General features: G+C 39.8%; 1 long non-coding RNA gene across 2 annotated transcripts; it reads right to left on the bottom strand.

Annotated features, from left to right (window-relative positions):
* Window positions 1-14,983: 14,983 nt before the first annotated feature.
* On the bottom strand, window positions 14,984-18,901 carry LOC122240421. 2 transcript variants are annotated; one of them, XR_006220161.1, is made up of 4 exons: window positions 18,532-18,901; window positions 17,881-17,964; window positions 16,518-16,600; window positions 14,984-15,665 (listed from the first exon to the last, which is right to left on the bottom strand). It is a non-coding gene; the product is annotated as an uncharacterized LOC122240421 (long non-coding RNA). The 2 variants fall into 2 exon arrangements; XR_006220160.1 differs by lacking the exon at window positions 18,532-18,901 and having other exon boundaries at window positions 17,881-18,032.
* Window positions 18,902-24,891: the final 5,990 nt, after the last annotated feature.

Genomic DNA, 24,891 nt, shown 5'->3' with positions numbered 1-24,891 from the left:
ACACTAGAAGGGGTGGGGGAGGATAACAAAGGGCTTGTGATACAAGATATTTGAGTAACTATTAGACTGAGGATACTTAAGCTGTAGAAGATATATTTCAGGAGAGATATGTTATTGTCTTCTGTTCTTTGAATGGACTGAGCAATTAGAGAAAATAGATCACCACCACTTTGCATTTATGCAAGAGTACAAATTTCTAAGGAGTATATATAAGCATGCATTTGAGCTTATGTGGTTTCACAGGAAGGAATTAGGGACAGTAGACAAAAGTTGTTGGGGAATAGTTCTAGTGGTCTTTCTATTTCTATTCCTACTTCAAACTCTGGGCTGTTGTAGGGATGGGCCATTACAACTCATTTAAAACTGGGCTTCCTGGTGGCCAGTCTCAGCATGGTATTACATTCAAAAGATACTCAAAACAATATTGAAATTAGGAATTGAAAAGCAACATAACTACAAATATACTGGAAATTAAAACAGGTAACAAGGGACAATCACGTACAGCTTTGGGTCAATTAATTTGAAATATGCAAAATGGTCAATTTTCTAGAAAACTATAGTTAATTAAAACTGACTCAAGAGGAAATAAATGACCTAAGTCCAATGACCTTGGGGTGCCTGGGTGGCTCTGTCGATTGACTGAGTCAGTGACTTTAGCTCAGGTCATGATCTTGTGGTTCATGGGTTCGAGCCCAGCATTGGGCTCTGCGCTGACAGCTCAGAGTCTGGAGCCTGCTTTGTATTCTGTGTCTCCCTCTCTCCCTCTGGTCCTTCCACCACTTGTGCTCTCTCTCTCTCAAAAGTAAATAAATAAACATTAAAATTAAAAAAAAAATTCTACGACCTTGAAAGGCATTAAATCAGTGATTAAATCTACTCACATTATGAATTAAGATATAGTTAGTTTCTTACAGGTAAGTTTTACCAAATTTATAAGAACATATAATCCCAATCTTCTATGAACAGTCCAGAGAATATAAATAGAGCATGAAAATAAACAGTACCTTAAAACTCATTTTATTAGACTGGAACAAACCTGAATCCAAAATAAGACAAGGATAATAGGGAAAATTGTAAACCAACCTTACTTCTATTTCTTTTGTTGTTGTTGTTATTTAAAATTTTTATTTAAACTCTAGTTAGTTAATATATAGTGTAATATCAGTTTCAGAAGTAGAATTGAGTGATTCATCACTTACATATAATACCCAGTGCTCATCACAAGTGCCCTCATTAATACCCATCACCCATTTAGCCCATCCCCCTGCCCACCTCCCCTCCATCAACCCTCAGTTTGTTCTTTATACTTAAGAGTCTCTTATGGTTTGCTTCTGTCTCTTTTTATTTCCCCCTTCCCCTCTATTCATCTGTTTTGTTTCTTAAATTCCACATATGAGTAAAATCATATGGTATGTGTCTTTCTCCGACTGACTTATTTCACTTAGCATAATACACTCTAGCTCCATCCACATCATTGCAAAAGGCAAGATTTCATTCTTTTTGATGGCTGAGTAACATTCCATTGTCTATGTACACCACATCTTCTTATCCATTCTTCAGTCGATGGACACCTGAGCTCTTTCCATACTTTGGCTATTGTTGATAGTGCTGCTATAAACATTGGTGTGTATGTGCCCTTTGAATCAGCATTTCTGTATCCTTTGGGTAAATACCTAGTAGTGCAATTGCTGGGTCATAGGGTATTCCTATTTTTAATTATTTGAGGAACCTCCATACTGTTTTCCAGAGTGGCTGCACCAGTTTGCATTCCTACGAGCAGTGCAAGATGGTTCCTCTATCTCCATATCCTGACCAACATCTGTTGTTGCCTGAGTTGTTAATGTTAGCCATTCTGACAGGTGTGAGGTGGTATCTCATTGTGGTTTTAATTTGCATTTCCCTGATGATGAGTGATGTTGGCATCTTTTCATGTGTCCTTTGGACATCTGGATGTCTTCTTTGGAAAAATGTTTATTCATGTCTTTTGCCAATTTCTTAAGTGTATTGTTTGTTTTTTGGGTGTTGAGTTTGAAAAGTTCTTTATCAATTTTGGATACTAACCCTTTATCAGATATGTCATTTGCAAATATCTTCTTCCATTCCATAGGCTGCTTTTAGTTTTCTTGATTGTTTCTTTGCTGTGCAGAAGCTTTTTATCTTGATCGAGTCCCAGTAGTTCATTTTTGCTTTTGCTTCCTGCCAACCTTACTTTTAAATATAAAGGTATAAATTCTGATAAAATTCAGCAAAATCAGTGACTTAATGAAAATAATACACTATTGGGTTTATCCCAGGAAAGCAAGGATTATTTAATGTTAGGAAAATCTATTACTATAATTTACCAGATTAACAAATTGAAAAGGGAAAGAGCAAAGGAAAAAGCACATAATTATCTTAATAGAGGCAGAAAAATCTTTTGTTAAAATAGGATACTCTTTCATATTTAAAAAAAACAGGAAATACAAATAGTAAGGAATTTTATTTTGTATATATTTATTTCACAAAACTGGAAATTATTCTGAATATTGGGCACTATTTGATCTAGCAAATGTAGGTTGTCCATTTCAGGGAACAATTTTGGAATGGAAATCTCATCCCAGATTCTCCTTGGTAAAGGCAAGAACATGCCCTTTCACTGTTACTTGAGCCTGACATTTAAAAAAAATTAGTTTTACAGCTTTATTGAAGTATATGTAATAAATATACCAAAAAGCTGCACATATTTATATAATTTTATGAGTTTGGACATAAACGTTCACTTCCGATAGCACCACAATCATGGTAATATACATATCCATCATCTCCAAAAGTTTCCTTGAGTCCCTTTGCTGTTTTTCTGTGCGTGTGGTAAAAACGCAACATGAGATCTTCCCTCTTAGCAAGTTTTTAAGTGCACGAGACCATACTGTTAACTATAAAAACTATGTTGTAAACAGATCTCCAGAACTTAAGCATTTCATATAAGTGTAATATTATGCTCATTGAACATCTCATTTCCCTTTTCCTCTATCTCCTGGAAACCACCATTCTATTTTCTTTAAAAAAAATTTTTTTTAATGTTTATTATTTTGAGAGAGACAGCGTGAACAGGGGAGGGGCAGAGAGAGAGGGAGACACAGAATCTGAAGTAGGCTCCAGGCTCCGAGCTGTTGGAACAGAGCCAGACGCGGGGCTCAAATACACGGCCTGCAAGATCATGGCCAGAGCTGAAGTTGGACGCTCAACTGACTGAGCCACCCAGGTGCCTTTCTGTTTTCTATATGAGTAGAATCATGGGACTATTTGTCCTTCTGTGACTGACTTATTCACTTAGTATAATATCTTCCAGGTCCATTTATGTTGCTGCAAATTGTAGGATCTACTTCTTTTTTAAGGCTGGATAATGTGCCTCTGTATGTATATACCACATTTTATTTATCCATTCTTCTGTCAATAGACATTTGGGTTGTTCCATATGTTGGCTGTTGTGAATAATGCTAGAATGAATGTGGGAATACATGGATCTCTTTGAGATCCTGATCTCATTTCTTCTGGATGCTCCTAGGAGTGGGATTGCTGGATCGTATGGTAGTTCCACTTCTAAGTTTTTGAGTAACTGGGGCACTTCCATAGTGTTTTCCATGTGGTTGCATCACTTCATATTTCTACCAACAGTGTATGGTGGGTTCCAGTTTCTCAACATCCTTGCCAACACTTGTTACCTTTGATTCTTTAATAACAGCTATCCTAATAGGTGTGAGATGATATCTCCTTATGGTTTTTATTTGTATTTCCCTGATGATTGGTGATGTTGAACACCTTTTCATATACCTGCTAGCTGTTTGTATTTCTTCTTTGGAGAAATATCTATTCAAATCTTTGCCCATTTTTTAATTGGGTTATTGGGGATTTTATTGTTTTGGTATTGAGTAGGGGTAGTTCTTTTTTTAATGTTTATTTATTTTAAGAGACAGACACACAGAGAGAGTATGCATGGGCAGGAGAGGGGCAGAGAGAGGGAGAGAAAGAGAGAGTGAGAGAGAGAGAATCCATGCTCTATGGAGAATCTATGTTGGTCTTGATCCCATGACTGCAAGAGCATGACCTGAGCCAAAACCAAGAGTTGGATGCCAAACCAAATGAGCCACCCAGGCGCCTCTAGGGAGAATTATCTTAATTGAATAAATATATCTATCAGAAACTTGTAGCAAACATTATATTTACTGGTGAAAGTTTGGAATTATCCCTTCTAATATCAGGAATAAAAAAGCTGCCCATTATCACTGTTTCCATCCAGTCACTATTTGAAGATCCCAACCAGAGCACTAAGAGAAGAAAAGAAAAGCCTTGAGGATTGGAAAAGAAAACAAAAACAAAAGTATCACTACTGATAGGAATATTACTGCATTTATAGAATCTAAGAAAAAATACAAACAAGCTATAGGAATGAGTATAAGATATCAGCATGTTACTAGATACAAGATTAGTATAAAAAGAATTTATATTCCTGTACAATATCAATAAATAATTTAAAAAATTTAATATTATAAAAAATGCCAGTTCTCTCCACATTAGTTAGTAAATTCAAAACAATCCCAATCAAAATCCCAAATGATTTTTTTTTGTATACTTGACAAGATGATCCAAAAAGTCATATGGAAGAGCAAAGGAGAAACAAGTTTGAAGAAGACCAAAATGGGAAAGCTCATGGGATCAAGCCCCGTGTCTGGCTCTGTGCTGAGCATGGAGCCTACTTAAGATTCTCTGTCTCTGTCTCTGTCTCTCTGTCTCTGTCTCTGTCTCTCTCTCTCTCGGGACACCTGGGTGGCTCTGTTAGTTAAGTGTCCGACTTTGTTTCATGTCATGATCTCGCAGTTAGGTTTGTGAGTTAGAGCCCCACATTGGGCTCTTTGCTGTCAGCACAGAGACTGCTTCGGACCCTCCGCCTCCCTCCCTTTTTGCCACTCCCCCACTGGCGTGTGTGCGTTCTCTCTCTCTCTCTCTCTCTCAAAAATAAGTAAAAACATTTAAAAAAAAAAAAGATTCTGGAGTCCGGAAGATGGCGGCGTAGGAGGACGCGGGGCTCACAGCGCGTCCGGCCGATCACTTAGATTCCACCTACACCTGCCTAAAGAACCCAGAAAACCGCCAGAGGATTAGCAGAAGGGAGTCTCAGGAGTCAAGCGCAGACTAGAGGCCCACGGAAGAGGGTAGGAAGGGCGGCGAGGCGGTGCGCGCTCCACGGACTGGCGGGAGGGAGCCGGGGCGGAGGGGCGGCTCGCCGGCCAAGCAGAGCCCCCGAGTCGGGCTGGCAAAAGCGGAGGGGCCGGACACACTGTGTTCCGACAGCAAGCGCGGCTTAGCGTCTGGGAGGTCATAAGTTAACAGCTCTGCTCGGAAAGCGGGAAGGCTGGAGGACAAAGGGAGGGAGAGCTGCTGAGCCCCCGGACAGCAGAGCTCAGCTTGGCGGGGAACAAAGGCGCCAGCGCCATCTCCCCCGCCCATCCCCCAGCCAAAATCCCAAAGGGAACCAGTTCCTGCCAGGGAACTTGCTCGCTCCGCGCAAACACCCAACTCTGTGCTTCTGCGGAGCCAAACCTCCGGCAGCGGATCTGACTCCCTCCCGCTGCCACAGGGCTCCTCCTGAAGTCGATCACCTAAGGAGAAGCGAGCTAAGCCTGCCCCTCCAGCCCCCGTGCACCTTGCCTACCCACCCCAGCTAATACGCCAGAGCCCCAGCAACACAAGCCTGGCAGTGTGCAAGTAGCCCAGACGAGACACACTACCCCACAGTGAATCCCACCCCTAGGAGAGGGGAAGAGAAGGCACACACCAGTCTGACTGTGGCCCCAGCAGTGGGCTGGGGGCAGACATCTGGTCGGACTGCGGCCCCGCCCACTAACTCCAGTTATACACCACAGCACAGGGGAAGTGCACTGCAGGTCCTCACCACGCCAGGGACTCTCCAAAATGACCAAAAGGAAGAATTCCCCTCAGAAGAATCTCCAGGAAATAACAACAGCTAATGAACTGATCAAAAAGGATTTAAATAATATAACAGAAAGTGAATTTAGAATAATAGTCATAAAATTAATCGCTGGGCTTGAAAACAGTATACAGGACAGCAGAGAATCTCTTGCCATAAAGATCGAGGGACTAAGGAACAGTCACGAGGAGTTGAAAAACGCTTTAAACGAAATGCAAAACAAAATGGAAACCACAATGGCTCGGCTTGAAGAGGCAGAGGAGAGAATAGGTGAACTAGAAGATAAAGTTATGGAGAAAGAGGAAGCTGAAAGAAAGAGAGATAAAAAAATCCAGGAGTATGAGGGGAAAATTAGAGAACTAAGTGATACACTAAAAAAAAATAATATACGCATAATTGGTATCCCAGAGGAGGAAGAGAGAGGGAAAGGTGCTGAAGGGGTACTTGAACAAATTATAGCTGAGAACTTCCCTGAACTGGGGAAGGAAAAAGGCATTGAAATCCAAGAGGCACAGAGAACTCCCTTCAGACGTAACTTGAATCGATCTTCTGCACGACATATCATAGTGAAACTGGCAAAATACAAGGATAAAGAGAAAATTCTGAAAGCAGCAAGGGATAAACGTGCCCTCACATATAAAGGGAGACCTATAAGACTCGTGACTGATCTCTCCTTTGAAACTTGGCAGGCCAGAAAGGCTTGGCACGATATCTACAGTGTGCTAAACAGAAAAAATATGCAGCCGAGAATCCTTTATCCAGCAAGTCTGTCATTTAGAATAGAAGGAGAGATAAAGGTCTTCCCAAACAAACAAAAACTGAAGGAATTTGTCACCACGAAACCAGCCCTACAAGAGATCCTAAGGGGGATCCTGTGAGACAAAGTACCAGAGACATCACTACAAACATAAAACATACAGACATCACAATGACTCTAAACCCATATCTTTCTAAAATAACACTGAATGTAAATGGATTAAATGCGCCAACTAAAAGACATAGGGTATCAGAATGGATAAAAAAACAAGACCCATCTATTTGCTGTCTACAAGAGACTCATTTTAGATCTGAGGACACCTTTAGATTGAGAGTGAGGGGATGGAGAACTATTTATCATGCTCCTGGAAGCCAAAAGAAAGCTGGAGTAGCCATACTTATATCAGACAAACTAGACTTTAAATTAAAGGCTGTAACAAGAGATGAAGAAGGGCATTATATAATAATCACAGGGTCTATCCACCAGGAAGAGCTAACTATTATAAATGTCTATGCGCCAAATACCCGAGCCCCCAGATATATAAAACAATTACTCATAAACATAAGCAACCTTATTGATAAGAATGTGGTCATTGCAGGGGACTTTAACACCCCACTTACAGAAATGGATAGATCATCTAGACACACGGTCAATAAAGAAACAAGGGCCCTGAATGATACATTGGATCAGATGGACTTGACAGATATATTTAGAACTCTGCATCCCAAAGCAACAGAATATACTTTCTTCTCGAGTGCACATGGAACATTCTCCAAGATAGATCATATACTGGGTCACAAAACAGCCCTTCATAAGTTTACAAGAATTGAAATTATACCATGCATACTTTCAGACCACAATGCTATGAAGCTTGAAATCAACCACAGGAAAAAGTCTGGAAAACCTCCAAAAGCATGGAGGTTAAAGAACACCCTACTAACGAATGAGTGGGTCAACCAGGCAATTAGAGAAGAAATTAAAATATATATGGAAACAAACGAAAATGAAAATACAACAATCCAAACGCTTTGGGATGCAGCGAAGGCAGTCCTGAGAGGAAAATACATTGCAATCCAGGCCTATCTCAAGAAACAAGAAAAATCCCAAATACAAAACCTAACAGCACACCTAAAGGAAATAGAAGCAGAACAGCAAAGGCAGCCTAAGCCCAGCAGAAGAAGAGAAATAATAAAGATCAGAGCAGAAATAAACAATATAGAATCTAAAAAAACTGTAGAGCAGATCAACGAAACCAAGAGTTGGTTTTTTGAAAAAATAAACAAAATTGACAAACCTCTAGCCAGGCTTCTCAAAAAGAAAAGGGAGATGACCCAAATAGATAAAATCATGAATGAAAATGGAATGATTACAACCAATCCCTCAGAGATACAAACAATTATCAGGGAATACTATGAAAAATTATATGCCAGCAAATTGGACAACCTGGAAGAAATGGACAAATTTCTAAACACCCACACTCTTCCAAAACTCAATCAGGAGGAAATAGAAAGCTTGAACAGACCCATAACCAGCGAAGAAATTGAATCGGTTATCAAAAATCTCCCAACAAATAAGAGTCCAGGACCAGATGGCTTCCCAGGGGAGTTCTACCAGACGTTTAAAGCAGAGATAATACCTATCCTTCTCAAGCTATTCCAAGAAATAGAAAGGGAAGGAAAACTTCCAGACTCATTCTATGAAGCCAGTATTACTTTGATTCCTAAACCAGACAGAGACCCAGTAAAAAAAGAGAACTACAGGCCAATATCCCTGATGAATATGGATGCAAAAATTCTTAATAAGATACTAGCAAATCGAATTCAACAGCATATAAAAAGAATTATTCACCATGATCAAGTGGGATTCATTCCTGGGATGCAGGGCTGGTTCAACATTCGCAAATCGATCAACGTGATACATCACATTAACAAAAAAAAAGAGAAGAACCATATGATCCTGTCAATCGATGCAGAAAAGGCCTTTGACAAAATCCAGCACCCTTTCTTAATAAAAACCCTTGAGAAAGTCGGGATAGAAGGAACATACTTAAAGATCATAAAGGCCATTTATGAAAAGCCCACAGCTAACATCATCCTCAACGGGGAAAAACTGAGAGCTTTTTCCCTGAGATCAGGAACACGACAGGGATGCCCACTGTCACCGCTGTTGTTCAATATAGTGCTGGAAGTTCTAGCATCAGCAATCAGACAACAAAAGGAAATCAAAGGCATCAAAATTGGCAAAGATGAAGTCAAGCTTTCGCTTTTTGCAGATGACATGATATTATACATGGAAAATCCGATAGACTCCACCAAAAGTCTGCTAGAACTGATACATGAATTCAGCAAAGTTGCAGGATACAAAATCAATGTGCAGAAATCAGTTGCATTCTTATACACTAACAATGAAGCAACAGAAAGACAAATGAAGAAACTGATCCCATTCACAATTGCACCAAGAAGCATAAAATACCTAGGAATAAATCTAACCAAAGATGTAAAAGATCTGTATGCTGAAAACTATAGAAAGCTTATGCAGGTAATTGAAGAAGATATCAAGAAATGGAAAGACATTCCCTGCTCATGGATTGGAAGAATACATATTGTCAAAATGTCAATACTACCCAAAGCTATCTACACATTCAATGCAATCCCAATCAAAATTGCACCAGCATTCTTCTCGAAACTAGAACAAGCAATCCTAAAACTCATATGGAACCACAAAAGGCCCCGAATAGCCAAAGTAATTTTGAAGAAGAAGACCAAAGCAGGAGGCATCACAATCCCAGAATTTAGCCTCTACTACAAAGCTGTCATCATCAAGACAGCATGGTATTGGCATAAAAACAGACACATAGACCAATGGAATAGAATAGAAACCCCAGAACTAGACCCACAAACGTATGGCCAACTCATCTTTGACAAAGCAGGAAAGAACATCCAATGGAAAAAAGACAGTCTCTTTAACAAATGGTGCTGGGAGAACTGGACAGCAACATGCAGAAGGCTGAAACTAGACCACTTTCTCACACCATTCACAAAAATAAACTCAAAATGGATAAAGGACCTGAATGTGAGACAGGAAACCATCAAAACCTTAGAGGAGAAAGCAGGAAAAGACCTCTCTGACCTCAGCCGTAGCAATCTCTTACTCGGCACATCCCCAAAGGCAAGGGAATTAAAAGCAAAAGTGAATTACTGGGACCTTATGAAGATAAAAAGCTTCTGCACAGCAAAGGAAATAACCAACAAAACTAAAAGGCAGCCAACGGAATGGGAAAAGATATTTGCAAATGACACATCGGACAAAGGGCTAGTATCCAAAATCTATAAAGAGCTCATCAAACTCCACACCCGAAAAACAAATAACCCAGTGAAGAAATGGGCAGAAAACATGAATAGACACTTCTCTAAAGAAGACATCCGGATGGCCAACAGGCACATGAAAAGATGCTCAACGTCGCTCCTTATCAGGGAAATACAAATCAAAACCACACTCAGATACCACCTCACGCCAGTCAGAGTGGCCAAAATGAAGAAATCAGGAGACTATAGATGCTGGAGAGGATGTGGAGAAACAGGAACCCTCTTGCACTGTTGGTGGGAATGCAAATTGGTGCAGCCGCTCTGGAAAGCAGTGTGGAGGTTCCTCAGAAAATTAAAAATAGACCTACCCTATGACCCAGCAATAGCACTGCTAGGAATTTATCCAAGGGATACAGGAGTACTGATGCATAGGGGCACCTGTACCCCAATGTTTATAGTGGCACTCTCAACAATAGCCAAATTATGGAAAGAGCCTAAATGTCCATCAACTGATGAATGGATAAAGAAATTGTGGTTTATATACACAATGGAATACTACGTGGCAATGAGAAAAAATGAAATATGGCCTTTTGTAGCAACATGGATGGAACTGGAGAGTGTGATGCTAAGTGAAATAAGCCATACAGAGAAAGACAGATACCATATGGTTTCACTCTTATGTGGATCCTGAGAAACATAACAGAAACCCATGGGGGAGGGGAAGGAAAGAAAAAAAAAAAAAAAAAAAGAGGTTAGAGTGGGAGAGAGCCAAAGCATAAGAGACTGTTAAAAACTGAGAACAAACTGAGGGTTGATGGGGGGTGGCTGGGAGGGCAGGGTGGGAGGGAGGGCAGGGTGGGTGATGGGTATTGAGGAGGGCACCTTTTGGGATGAGCACTGGGTGTTGTATGGAAACCAATTTGACAGTAAATTTCATATATTAAAAAAAAAATACAAAAAAAAATAAAAAAATAAAAAAAAAGATTCTCTCTGTGGTGCCTGGATGGCTCAGTCATTAAGCATCTAACTCTTAATTTTGGCTCAGGTCATGGTTTCCTGGTTTGTGGGTTTCAAGGCCCATGAGGAGCTCTGTGCTGACGGCACGGAGCCTGCTTGAGATTCTCTGTCTCCCTCTCTCTCTGTCCTCCCCCTGCTGGCACACACTCTTTCTCTCTCTCTCAAAAATAAGTAAATAAACATTTTAAAGAAAGATTCTCTCTCTCTCTCTTTTTCTCTCTCTCTTCCTCTGCCCCTCTCCCCCACTCATGCTCCCTCTCTCTCTAAAAATAAATCTTTTAAAAGCAACTTTCATAAAAGAAAATATTTGAGGATATTTTTATGACCACAGTGAGGAAAAAAATTGAACAAGAAAAAAAATAAGTGATGATACATTTGGCTACATTCTGATGAAAAACTTCATGACAAGGGCACCTGGGTGGCTCAGTCGGTTGAGTGTCCAACTTCGGCTCAGGTCATGGTCTCATGGTTCACAGATTCCAGCCCCACTTCGGGCTCTATGCTGACAGCTCAGAGCCTGGAGTCTAGTTTGGATTCTGTGTCTCCCTCTCTCTCTGTCCCTCCCATGCTCTCACTCTGTCTCTGTCTTTCTCTGAAAAATAAGTAAAAACATTAAAAACATTTTTTTTTAATTAAAAAAAACTTAATGACAAAATATGTCAGAAAAACTAAAATGATGAGACACGGGCCAAAAGAAGATATTTGGAACATATAAATACAAATGATTTTTACTCAGGAGATTTAAAGAATACCTACAAATCAATATGAAAAAAGGTAAGGGAAAGAATAAGAAGTTTACAGAAGACAAGACTTGAATGGCCAATTCAAAAATTCTGATGCATATTGGTGACATTATTGAGCACTAGCCATATATGGTTCTAGATGCTTTCCATGTGTTAACACACTAAAATGTTGCAATAAATGCATGAGGTTGGTACTACCAACTCTTTCCTCTTCCAGAGAGGGAAAATAGGACCAAAGCTCATACAACTAGTAAGTGATAAAGCTAGGATTTGGATACCAAGAGTGATGCTCAAAAACTGGGCTCTTCACCAACTGTGCTATTTTGGCAACTTAAAAAAAAATCTGACTATTTATTGTTGGCAGAGAGTGGGGCAAAATGGAAACAACTGTATACTGCTTATGGAAGTGTAAATTGATACAACCGCTTAGTTGGAGAGCAATTTTACTTCACAAATAAAGTTGAAGATGCACGTTACCCTTGAACCCAACAATTCCACATCTAGGTCCACAGCCTAAAGTCTCACAAGGAAAATGTACAAGAATGTTCATTGTAGTGTTGCTTGTAAAGGTGGAAAAATAGAGTGTGAAATATTTATGCAATGGAATTCAAATATGAAATAATCTAGACAAATCCTCAAAACATAATGTTAATGGGGAAAAAGGTGGAAAAGGATGTATACAAAGTATTATACCATTCATATAATAAAGTTTAAAAGCATTTTTAAAAGCATGAAAACACATGATTTACACATGTAGTACAATCATAAAGCATGGAACATATAAAACTTGGAATTCAGGAAAATGGGTACCATTGCAAAGGGGAGTGGAAATTCGGACGGGGGGTTGTGCAGGGAGCATCAGTTGTATCCAAAATACTATATTTCTTTTAAAAATTGAGAAAATATGGCAGGATATTAACATATGACACAACTGGGTGGTGAAAATATTCTATTATTTTCTGTACTTTCACCTGCCCTGACCATGTTTCTTACCTCACCTTTCACTCTATCCCCTTCCATGCTGCTGCCCCATGGAGCCTCCTGCCCTTCATTGGTCAAGCTATGCCTCTCCATTCCACAATTTCATCTATGCTTTTCCCTCACCTGGGAATGCCCTTCTCTCCTTAAAGGAAAACACACAAAAACAGAACAAACAAAAAACCCTGTTCGTCTTCCGTGACCTGAACTATTTCATTCAGAAAAATACTTGAAAGCATACGCATATTCATAACATCATTATTCACAATATCCAGGTGGTGGAAAAGTGACCCTAAGTATCCATGAATAAATGGATGAGTAAATAAAGAGAATGATAGATACATACAATGGAATATTATTCGGTTTTAAAAAGGAAGGAATTCTGACACATTCTACAACATGGATGAACCTTGAAGACATTATGCTAAGTGAAGTAAGCCAGTCAGCAAAGGCCAAATATTGTATGATTCAACCCATAGGAGGCCCCTAGAGTAGTCAGAAAGTAGAATGGTGGTTGCCAGGAGTGGGAGGAGTGGGGAACGGGGAGTCCATGTTTCAGGGGGACAGAGATTCAGTTTTTGCAAGATGAAAAGAGATCTGGAGATGTGCTGGTGGCTGCACGACAGTGTGAAGGTACTTAAAGCCACTGAACTGTACATTAAAAAATGGTTAAAGTGGTGTTATATGTACTTTACCACCATAAACAATACCAAAGAGAAGTACTTGAAAGGCAACATATAATATTATTAGAACTTATCCAAAGTCCCTCAGAGGGAGATTCCATCTCTCTCTCTCATGATGATTCTCAGCCTCCTAACCCCCAGAGGGATGCCCTCCTCTGTCCTCTCGCTCTGTGGATGTGTTCTGTTTTCCCAGCAGTATCTCCACTTTCCCACTAAGGAAAACCCATCTTGCCTTCCTGGCTTCTCCGATTCTGCTACCTTCCATTACCCCAGTGACCACAGTAGACTCCACGGTGCTTCTCCACCCCTCTGGACAAGACCCTGACCTCTGAGCCCCTGCTCAGACTTGATTTCCAGCTTCTCCATCTACGGTCCTCCCCCACTAGAGCTCTGAGTCTGTCTTCAGAGTTGCAAACTTACTTCCTGTCTGGTTTCTTCCTGGCCCTGATGGTTTGAATTGTAACCAGGATTAACTGGTTCTGTTCTGAAGTGTAACCAGGATTAACTCCGCTATTCTGCTTTGTGAGAAGAGCGGAGTCTTCAGTTTCTGCCAACAAACCATGATACCATTTCATGGTTTACCAAATCTGGACTGACTTGTTATCATGAAATCGCTTTAAAGCCTGTGGGACAACCTATTTAAATGCCAATAAAGGTTTCTCTGTTTTCATGTATATGCATAGAAAATGGCCAAAACTGATTAACAGAGGTTACCAGGAGAAAGGCATTCATTCATTGGGTCTGTGACAGGGGCTGAGGGAGCAGAGAGGGAAAAATTCACTTTTCAATTCTCACCTTCTCGAATCTTTTACAGTAAACATGTATAAGTTTTACAATAAGAATAAATATTTGCAATGAAACAGTGTTCTAAATGGTACAATAGGCTCTTAGTAGCTCTAGAGGCAGCTGCAAGCTAGGAGAAATCATTTTAAGGAGATGCAGTTTCAAATCTAGTAGGAAAGTGGCAAGGGCAGGGTATTTCCTAATTTGAAAAGGACGCTTGTGAGCGAGTCACTGTGTGGATGTAGAGATGAATTATAGAGCTGTCATTCTCATCCAGCAGCTGCTTCTGACTCTGAAAGCAATTTAGGGGAAAGCCAAGTGGAATGGAGCCCTGCCCCTTTAATTAGCCCCAGGAGCCAGGTAAGGTAAATATTTGTGGCTGAAACAGCATGAATCCATGGAAGTCGGGATTTCAGCCTAGAAGCATTGCACTGCCAAGTTGCTATGAAACCCAGAAAGCTGGAGCTACGTTCTGCCTCAGAAAGTGCTTCTGAGTTTAAGAGAAGGAGGAAGAATCACAAGCAGAGTGGTGGTTTTAAGGCCTATGTGTTCATGAGGTTGGTGAGGGTATACCTATGCCTTATGCTGCGTCATAAATTATACCTCTTTTTATTTTACCTCGATATTGATTTCTATTTAAAAACATCAGTACTCCAAATGTAGACATATTTAACTTGCTGTATTTATTAACTCATTCTCTGGTTTCCAGTGATATCAAATGTAAATCAGATCTTGGTATTGCCCTGCTCAAAACTTGTCAATGCCTTTCTGTTGTTTCTCTCAGGAAAAAAATCATGACTCCCGTAGCTGCATATGCAAGGTGACTGAAAAATTTAGCTTCCAACCTGTGGCTCTCAATATTTATGGTGGGGACTCAGGTATAATGAGGACTCTTCTAGAAAAACCAAGATGTATCCATGAAGTTCTGTTGGATGTAGCACCTAGCCTCATCTTTTACCATCTCCATATGCTCACTTGGCACCGGGGATGCTGGTCTCCCTTCTGTTACTTCAAGAAGCTATCGTGGGGTCTTTGAGGCCCCCTGGGTCATGCTCATGTCTGCTTTATTTATCTATGGGGTCTTAGATGTCAGCTTTTCAGAGAAGCCTTCCCTGACCACCCAGTATAAATTGAGGTCTCCTAGTTACTCTGTATTTCATCTGTCTGCACATTTCCATCATCATACCTAATAAACAATGAAAAACAAGGTCCTAGTTTCTAAGGATCTTGATTTATGTATTTGTTTATTATCCATATCCACTACCAGAATGAGGCCAGGACTTGTCTGTCTTGTTCACTGGCCTAGCACATGGTAGGGACTCAACAAACACGTGGCAAATGAATCAATGATGAGATGAAGGTCTTTAAGTTGGATGCCCACTCCCTTGGTTCTCAACATATGAGCAAGGTCCATTTTCAGTAGATGAGAATGAACTGAAACAGAGAAAAGCAGAGGGAAGTGAGAGAAAGAGAATGAGAGAGAGAGAGAGAGAGAGAGAGAGAGAGAGAGAGAGAGAGAAGGGGGTGGGCTGACGTTGGACAAGTCCTTGGTTACAAGCCCTATGGATATACAATTTATCCTATACTTCTTCCTTAATGGGGTGAGATTCAAATATATTGTAAATAACCTCTCCTCCACTTGCTTAACCTTATGTAATTTAGAATTGAGTTTGGGGTTCCATTTTGAAACCCAAGACTTCTAGAAAAACATAACCTATTTCCTTTGGAATATATATTTTTTAAAGGAAATGTGGCAGAATATGTTAACTGTGTCCGATTATCTATTTTTACCTTCTTCCTTGGGAAGTTAAGGGAGGATGTATTAGTTTCCTACTGCTGCTGTAAGAAATTGCTGCAAAATTAGGAGATTAGCACGACACAAATTTCTTGTCTTATAGTTCTGGAGGTCAGAAGTCTAAAATGAGTTGACAGGGCTGTGTCCCTTCTGGAGGCTGTAGGATAGACTTTCTTTCCCTTTTCCAGCTTCTAAAGGCTGCATTCATTTCTTGGCTCTGGGCCCCTTTCTCACATCACTCTGACCTCTGCTTCCATTGTCACATCTCCTCTTACTCTCACCCTTCTGCTGCCCTTCATAAGGATCCTTGTGATTACATCGGGGCCACTTGATAATCTAGGATAAACTCCCCATCAAGATCTTTAACTTAATCATATCTTCCAAGTCCCTTTTTCTGTGTAAGGTAACGTATTTATCAGTTTCAGGGGTTGGGACATGGCATCTTTAGCGGGCCATTATTCTGTCTGCCATGAGAAGCATGCCCCTTTTACCTGTTTCCTTTTGATGGCTGGGATGTAGGTATAACAGATGGAGTTCAAGCAACCACCTTGAGCCATGGTTTGGAAGTCACCTGCTAAGGAAAGGAGAGTAGCAATGTTGAAGGCTCTGGGTCTCTGATAATTTTGTAATGCTAACCATACCCGTTCTGGACTGCCAGTCTGTTGACTTCTTTTAGGTTATTTTCAGTTTTCTAAACCAGATTCATACAATTACATTCTTTACACTCTTACATTCTCTTCACCTGGTTATATAGCCCACCTATTTTTCCGTGCTCTTAAGTATTTTACAAAAGCTTGAGTTTTGATGACAGTATAGTACTCCAATTGTTATTTAAAGATTCTCCAACTATTTGACAATTAAATTGTTTGCAACTCTCTTTTGCTATCATAAATTAAAAGTTCCAGATTTTAGAGTGCCTGTGTGGCTCAGGTGGTTAAGCTTCTTTGGCTCAGGTCATGATCTCGCAGCTTGTGAGTTCGAGCCCCACATCAGGCTCTCTGCTGTCAGCACAGAGCTCGTTTTGGATCTTCTGTTCCGCACCCCCCCCCCTCCACCACCTTCCCTACACCCTTGTGCTCTCTTTCTCTGTCAAAAATAAATAAACATTTAAAAAAAGTTCCAATTTTTAAATAGAGGATTCTGAGAGGAATTCATAGCTTTATATGTATGTCACATCATAGCACATGCTCATATTTGACCATTAAAGATCTAAGTCTGTTTACTTTGATTAAATGAACAGCATCTACAGGAAAATCTTTAACTTCACATCTCCTGAATTTGAAAATCTAAATCCAGTAAGGTGGCAGGAACATCACGAATGTAACATTTTAAAAATTACCCAAAGTGACAATAACATTGTCTAGGCAATTAAAAAAAATAAAAGTTTTATATACTTGAGTAAAACCTGATTTTATTAAATATTTTTATGTTCATTTTTTTCTGCAAAGAAGATTGTAGGGGGAAACATGAGCCCTTTGTACTCTAACTCCCCAGTGGGCGATAATAAATTATGTTATTCTTTCAATATCCCACACAAATAGCACATTAGGCAATCTATATTGTTTCCCTGAATAACTGTCATAAAAGAAGTTCAAAGAAACACAAATATAGGTCAGCGATAAGAACTCTTTTGTAATATGCAGTCACAAAGGTAACTATAGTGAAGATCAAGTCCACAACATATCTCTCTGTGAAATAGCTTTCACCTGCCAGTAAAATTTAATATGTTATTTATTTATCTATTTATTTAGCTCATCACTCTTAATGTCCTTAATGTCCTTACCCTTTATTTTTCTTCACTATAGTCTTTACTACTTAATATTGTATATTTATTTGTTTACTGGTTTTGCTTACCTCACTAAAATGTAAAGTCCATAAAGCAGGGTCCTGTCTACCTTATCCACTAGAGTATCCACAGTGTCCAGTCACAGATGCCAGCTGTAAGATAAAAAGGTCCTGGAGGGGGCGCCTGGGTGGCTCAGTCGGTTGAGCGTCCGACTTCGGCTCAGGTCATGATCTCACAGTCTGTGAGTTCGAGCCCCGCGTCGGGCTCTGTGCTGACAGCTCAGAGCCTGGAGCCTGTTTCAGATTCTGTGTCTCCCTCTCTCTCTGACCCTCCCCTGTTCGTACTCTGTCTCAAAAATAAATAAACGTTAAAAAAAATTAAAAAAAAAAATAAAAAATAAAAAAAAAGGTCCTGGAGGTGAGACCAAAGGGATAGGTATTGGCTGGATCCTGGTGCAAGGACTCTGACTGGATTCTGAGGCAGTGAGAAGTCACAGAAGGACATAAGCGGGCAGTTGGGGAATGGTGAGTGAGATGATCAGGTTTGGATTTTAGACAATAATAACTCTGGGTTTGGTGTGAAGAAAGGGTATAGGGAGGGGGGACAGTCTGGTGGCAGGAAGACTAGTGAGGAAGCTATTATGACTTTCCAGGTGCATGAAGATGAGAGCCCAAGCTAGAAAGTTGGTAATAAATGAGAGCAATAATAATGATGATTACTTTAGCAAAGTTTTATGCAGTCACTAAAATCCATTTTCCAGGCTCCTTTGCAGTTAGGTGTGGCCATGTGATTATGTTCTACACAGTAGAATGTGAGCAGAAATAATGAGCTCTAATTCCAAGTGTGACCCATAGAAATTTCCCATGTACACTCCTCTCTGTTCTTTCCTTTTTCTGGCTAATAGGGATGGAGAAACCATGTATTGGAGATAAATGGGAATCCTTTAATGTAGAACCTGGTAAAGCCATGTAGAGAAAAGTTGCCCCAGTTGACAAAGAATGCTTTGGAATGTTACATAAATGAGGAATAAATATCTGTTGTGTTTGAATCAGTGGACAATTTTAGCTTTATTTATTATAGCAGTTGATATTATCCCAATGAATTTAAACACTCAATTTTGGCTAGGCACCATTCTTAATACTTGAGATATGATAGCTCATTTAATTTCCACGACAATCCATTGAGTAACAATTTTTTAATTATTATCCCCAATTTACAGATGAAGAAACTGAGATACAGAGGGGATATGTAACCTACTAATGTTACAAAGCTGGGAAATGAGAAAGTCAAGTTTGAGAGTTCTGCCTCCAACATTTTAAGCAATATCTGATAGTGGAGATGGATGAGGATTAATAGGTTTTTAAAAAATGTTTATTTATTTATTTTTGAGAGAAAGAAAGAGGGAGGGGCAAAGAGAGAGGGAGAGAGAAAATCCCAACCAGCTATCAGCACAGTGCCTCAACACAGGGCTCAAACTCACAACATGTAAGATCATGATCTGACCAGAAATCAAGAGTCAGATGCTTAAATGACTGAGCCAGCCAGGCACCCCCATTTTTTTAATTAATAGTTTTTTTTTAATTTTTAAACAATTTTTTAACCTTTTATTATTTTTTTTTAATTTAAATCCAAGTTAGTTAACATATAGTGTAATAATGGTTTCAGGAATAATAGAATTTAGTGATTCATCACTTACTTACAACCACCCAGTGCTCATCCCAACAAGTGCCTTCCTTAATACCCATTGCCCATTTAGCCCATCCCCCCACCCAGCACCCCACCAGCAACCCTCAGTTTGTTCTCCATATTTAAGAGTCTCTTATGGTTTGTCTCCCTCTCTGTTTTTATCTTATTTTTCTGTCCCTTTCCCTATGTTCATCTGTTTTGTTTCTTAAAACTCCACATATGAGTGAAATCATATGATATTTGTCTTTTTCTGATTGACTTATTTCACTTAGCATAGTAAACACTCTAGCTCCATCCGCATCATTGCAAATGGTAAGATTTGCTGAGTAATATTCCATTGTGTGTGTGTGTGTGTGTGTGTGTGTGTGTATGCATATTGTGTGTGTGTGTGTGTGTGTGTATATATATATATATATATATATATATCACATCTTCTTTATCCATTCTTCAGTCAATGGACATTTGAGCTCTTTCCATACTTTGGCTGTTGTGGATAGTGCTGCCATAAACATTGGGGTGCATGTGTCCCTTCGAAACAGCACACCTGTATCCCTTGGATAAATACCTAGTAGTGCAATTGCTGGGTCATAGGGTATTCCTGTTATTTGTGGAAGCTCTGTACTGTTTTCCAGAGTGGCTGCACCAGTTTGCATTCCCACCAGCAGTGCAAGAGGGTTCCTCTTTTTCATATCCTGGCCAACATCTGTTGTTGCCTGAGTTGTTAATGTTAGCCATTCTGACAGGTCTAAGGTGGTATCTCCTTGTGGTTTTGATTTGTATTTCCCTGATGATGAGTGATGTTGAGCATCTTTTCATGTGTCCTTTGGACATCTGGATGTCTTCTTTGGAAAAATGTTTATTCATGTCTTTTGCCATTTCTTAAGTGGATTGTTTTTTGGATGTTGAGTTTGATAAGCTATTTATAGATTTTGGATAATTAATAGTTTTTTTTTTTAAAGATATAGATGTCCTTTCTTTTCTTTTAAACATTCTGAATAAAAACAAAACCTTGAAGATGCTTAATAGTCAATAATGAACATTAATTAAAATTAAAGTCACTAATTATGAAACAATATATATATATATATTTAAGTTTAAAGAGGTAAACTCTCTTTTCATGTGTTTCCTGGAAACAGACTCTGAGACTGAAATTTCCATGTAAGAAGTTCATTGGGAAATGCTCCCTGGAAGTGAGGGATGCGGGTTTGGGCAGAGAAAGTAGTTGAACTATCATATAGTCACAACAGAAGGCTCAGCCTATTCCACGGGAAGCTTCGGACCTGAGATAACCCTTCAGAGTTATTTCCCCATCAAGGCAAGGGGTCTGGGCTTTTGTGTCCTGCTTCAGTCACGTGCGCTGCTGACCAGGAGGGAACATAAGGTTGTGTGAGGCAACTCCTTTGGACAGGAGTTCAGCTGCGAACAAGTGGAGGAATGGACATCATGGTCTTGAAAGGGCAGGGAGTAGGGAGAAACTGGATGGTGCACCACAGTATTCACTATAGAACTACTAAGAATAAGTAAGTACTATATTTATAAATCTATACATTTGTAGAACTTCACTGAGCTTCAGACTCTTACAGCCCACTATTTCCTGATTGTGCATGAAGCATAAAAGTGTGGTTGTAAGAAGACAAGAGATGAGACTTCAGAGATGAGTTGAACCATCTGGAAGTAGAAGTGGATGCCAAGAATCTTGGGTGAGAGGGACGTCTGGTGGCAGCATGGAGATGGATTAGCACAGAGACCACTCTTAGGCATACCATTTGGAGCTGTTGTAACTGCCCATAGCTATGAACACCAAAGCCTGAACCAATATCAATGGGATGGAGAAGGGCTAAATTTGCAGGACATTTTAAAGGTAGTTCTTGATGGTTTTAATGGCTGAATGTGCAGATGAGGGAAGATCTGAGACAAACTCTATTGTTGTTGTTTGGGAGGCTGTGTGAAAGGTTGTGCTTAAAGGGAGATGACAGTCATGTTCACCCTGTGGGGTCCATGCTCACCCTGTGGGGTTTATGTTCACCCTTTGGGGTCCATGTTCACTCTGTGGGGCCATGCTCACCCTGTGGGGGCTATTCTCACCCTGTGGGGTCCATGTTGACCCTGTGGGGTCCATGTTCACCTTATGGGAGCCGTGTTCACCCTGTGGAGGGACATGTTCACCCTGTGAGAGGCCATGTTGACACTGTGGGGTCATGTTCACCCTGTGGGAGCCATGCTCACCCTGTGGGGGTCCATGTTCACCCTGTGGGATCCATATTCACCCTGTGGGATCCATGTTGACCCAGTGGGGGCCATGTTCACCCTGTTGGGCCAGTGTGAAATCTTGACTCTATTTTTAATTGACAAAGCAAACATAGTTCTTTGTTACTTTCTTTCTCTTTTCCTTCCTTCCTTTCATTTTTCTTTCATCTGAGGAAGCTCTCTATTACCCATTTTGTCTCTTGAAATGAGTTGTTCATTTCATCTATAATATAATTGGTTTTTTCATTAATCTATTATAACAAAAATTTCTTTCATCATGCCTTCCTCTTTTCGGTTACAAATCTAAGTGTGCCTGAACAAAACATTTACTTAACAAAACAAAGTTTTAAAGCACAGATTCTTTATTTCTTCATTTTTTGGCAGTTTGGTCATGGCCCATAATGGATGGTCTGATGACAGCCTTGGAATTGTAGGTGGGATGAGAAGTGACAGGAAGTGTGCTTGCTGGGACAATGTTACCTTGTGAGTGACTGGCTGCTGTCATATGTGGATATACAAGATTGTTTATTAAGGCTAGGTCTGAATGGCCATATGAAACCCCTTGGTACAACCCTTGAGTGTAACCAATTCACGGCTCTAGTGGTTGTGCTTTTTATTTTCTGGAGCAAAGTAATTTTCTGACCTGATGTGTATAAGATTGGAATCTAACCTTCTGTAGACTGCATTTTTGCCAATTGGAAAACTTTTAACAGTGGAGAAATTTAACTTAAAAAGGAAAAAAAAAGTAATTAAATGAGATCAAATCAGTGTGGACGGCGTTTATGTTGTGTATAGTCAGGGCAGCCAGATGAAATCAGTCACTCATTTCACATTTATTGTGTCGCTCCTCTGTGCCAGGTGCTATGCTAGGTGTGCCACGAATCCAAGGGTGGATGAAACAGATGAGGTCCCATCTCTCACAGAATGTACCTTCAAATCATGGGAAACAAAAAAAAAAAAAAAAAAGAAAAAATAGGAAAGCTTCTGATGTTTGTAAGTGCCCAGAAGAAAACAAACGTTGAGTTTCTATGTATTTATCCAGCCCTTCCTTCCCATTTTGAGAGGCAACCCTGGTGAGAAATTGGATCTTTTAAGGACTTAGAAGAGGGATGATATGAACCCAAACTTAGTGCTTGAATAAGGCAAATTGACAGACTCTGGATTTGTTGGGGTAAGGAGGATGGGACTTTAAAACTCTAAGTATAAGTGTGACAGATATAATTTAAATTTTTTCCGGGGACTGATAATGGCATTGTTTACAAAGACACTGCTTAATATTAACAGTTAACTAGTGAAAACTATGGTGGGTGTTCCTTTAGCCAAGTTCCACTTAAGTGACTATAGGAGAAACCCATGCTCTTGTTTCCTTGGTAAAGACACAACTCCATAGGCCAAACCCAAGTCCACTGGTGCTGGCCCATCTCTTCCCCCAAGAGCTGACTCTTCTCGACTTCTTAGAGTCAGAATTGTTTGTTCCTGAACATGTTTGTGCCAGTTTTATTCATTATTCAAATTACACAGTTTACTTCAGTATTACAATAACTAATGAAACACGAGTCTGGAGAGAGAATTATTAAAATGAAATGTAATATAAATGGAATAATGCTTTGAAAAGACTCAGTAATGACCAATTAGTTAATGAGGAAGGATTGGGAAAAATAATAAAATCTACAGTATTTTGTTCACAACTGTCTGTAAGTTCTCACTCACTACAAGGAAAGAAAAATTGGAAATGAAAAACAAGATCTTATGGGTGTGGTATAGGTAAAAAAAAAAAAATGTAGCTTTGGAACCTTTCCAGTGAACTCATAGTAAGGGAAAGGACCAAGACCTTCCACCAGATCGGTGAATACATTTACATTTATTTAAGTTAAAATATAACATTACAACATAAACGTATCCTTTTTTTCTCCCTAACATTTCTGATTAGCCCATTAATTAGCAATTCTGATTGCGCTGTATGAGATTTTCACTGTATTGTAAATTGTGTGTTAAGTACAATGGAGACTCATGATCCTTCCATTCAAAGGACTCAGGAGTATAGTCTTATCATTAGATAATTTTTGTATCTCCACTAATTCCTTAACCTGAGCCAAATCTCCCTTCCATCATTTGCACAGAAGCAAAGAAAATATTTTCTTTTTTCAGCAGCACCTTTCCTTTGTGAATATTGAAGCTCTTTAAGGGACAAATTTCTAATTAAGCAACAATGGTCATGTCACCTTAGAGAGATGAACAGAGATATTTACTATCCTCTGACTGAGGATGTTAGACCCATGCTAAGTAGCTAACAGATGTCTCTGTGCTGTCTCTCAGAAGCATTGTATTTCCACTAATCTCCCTGCCACACTGTGTCCTCATCTCTATTCTTAGTAATTCCCAGTATTCACAGTCCCAGGGAACTAAGAGAGCATTGAAAGAGCGCTTGTCTGTGGGCCAGGACACGTGGGCTCAGACCCTGGCTATGCCACTAATCTGTGGGACCTTGGACACTTTAGTCAGCCTTTCTGTGCCTCAGCTCCTGTATCTGTAAAATGAAGCTCACAGGACTTGTCAAACCAACCAACCAGATTGGGGGAAAAAATGTTTGTGAAAACAAATATGGATGTGGTAGCTGCAGAAAGGGAAATATTCCTGTTTCAAAATGTGGGCCCATGTTTTGTTACAGTATTTTTGATCATGTATTAATTTATAGGTTCTGGTTTGTACATTCATTATTGAGACCAGAAGTAGAAGTCCTTACTCATATGTTATCCCAATCTTACCTACCTACTCACCTTTATCATCTTCCATTGATGGTCCCAGACTCTTTGTAAGAAATGTAAGGAAAGAAACAGACTATGGTCAGGATAATGATCTATTGTACTCTGAACTACAAGATACCAGTAAGTGGCTGCCATTTTCTTTTCTTTTTTTAAGTTTATTTATTTATTTTGAGAACACAACCAGGGGAGGGGCAAAGAGGGAGAGCAAGAGAGCGAGAGAGAGAAAGAGAGAGAGAGAGAGAAAGAATTCCAAACAGGCTCTGCACTGGCAGCATGGAGCCTGACACAGGGCTCCAACTCATGAACTGTGAGATCTTGACCTAAGCTGAAACCAACATTCAGATGCTTAACCAACTGAGCCATCCAGGTACCCCAATGGCT

Source organism: Panthera tigris, chromosome B4 (genome assembly GCF_018350195.1).
Source record: "Panthera tigris isolate Pti1 chromosome B4, P.tigris_Pti1_mat1.1, whole genome shotgun sequence".
Lineage (NCBI taxonomy): Eukaryota > Metazoa > Chordata > Mammalia > Carnivora > Felidae > Panthera > Panthera tigris.
The sequence above is the reverse complement of the archived record's forward strand: the minus strand, read 5'-3'. Positions and strand labels throughout refer to the sequence as shown.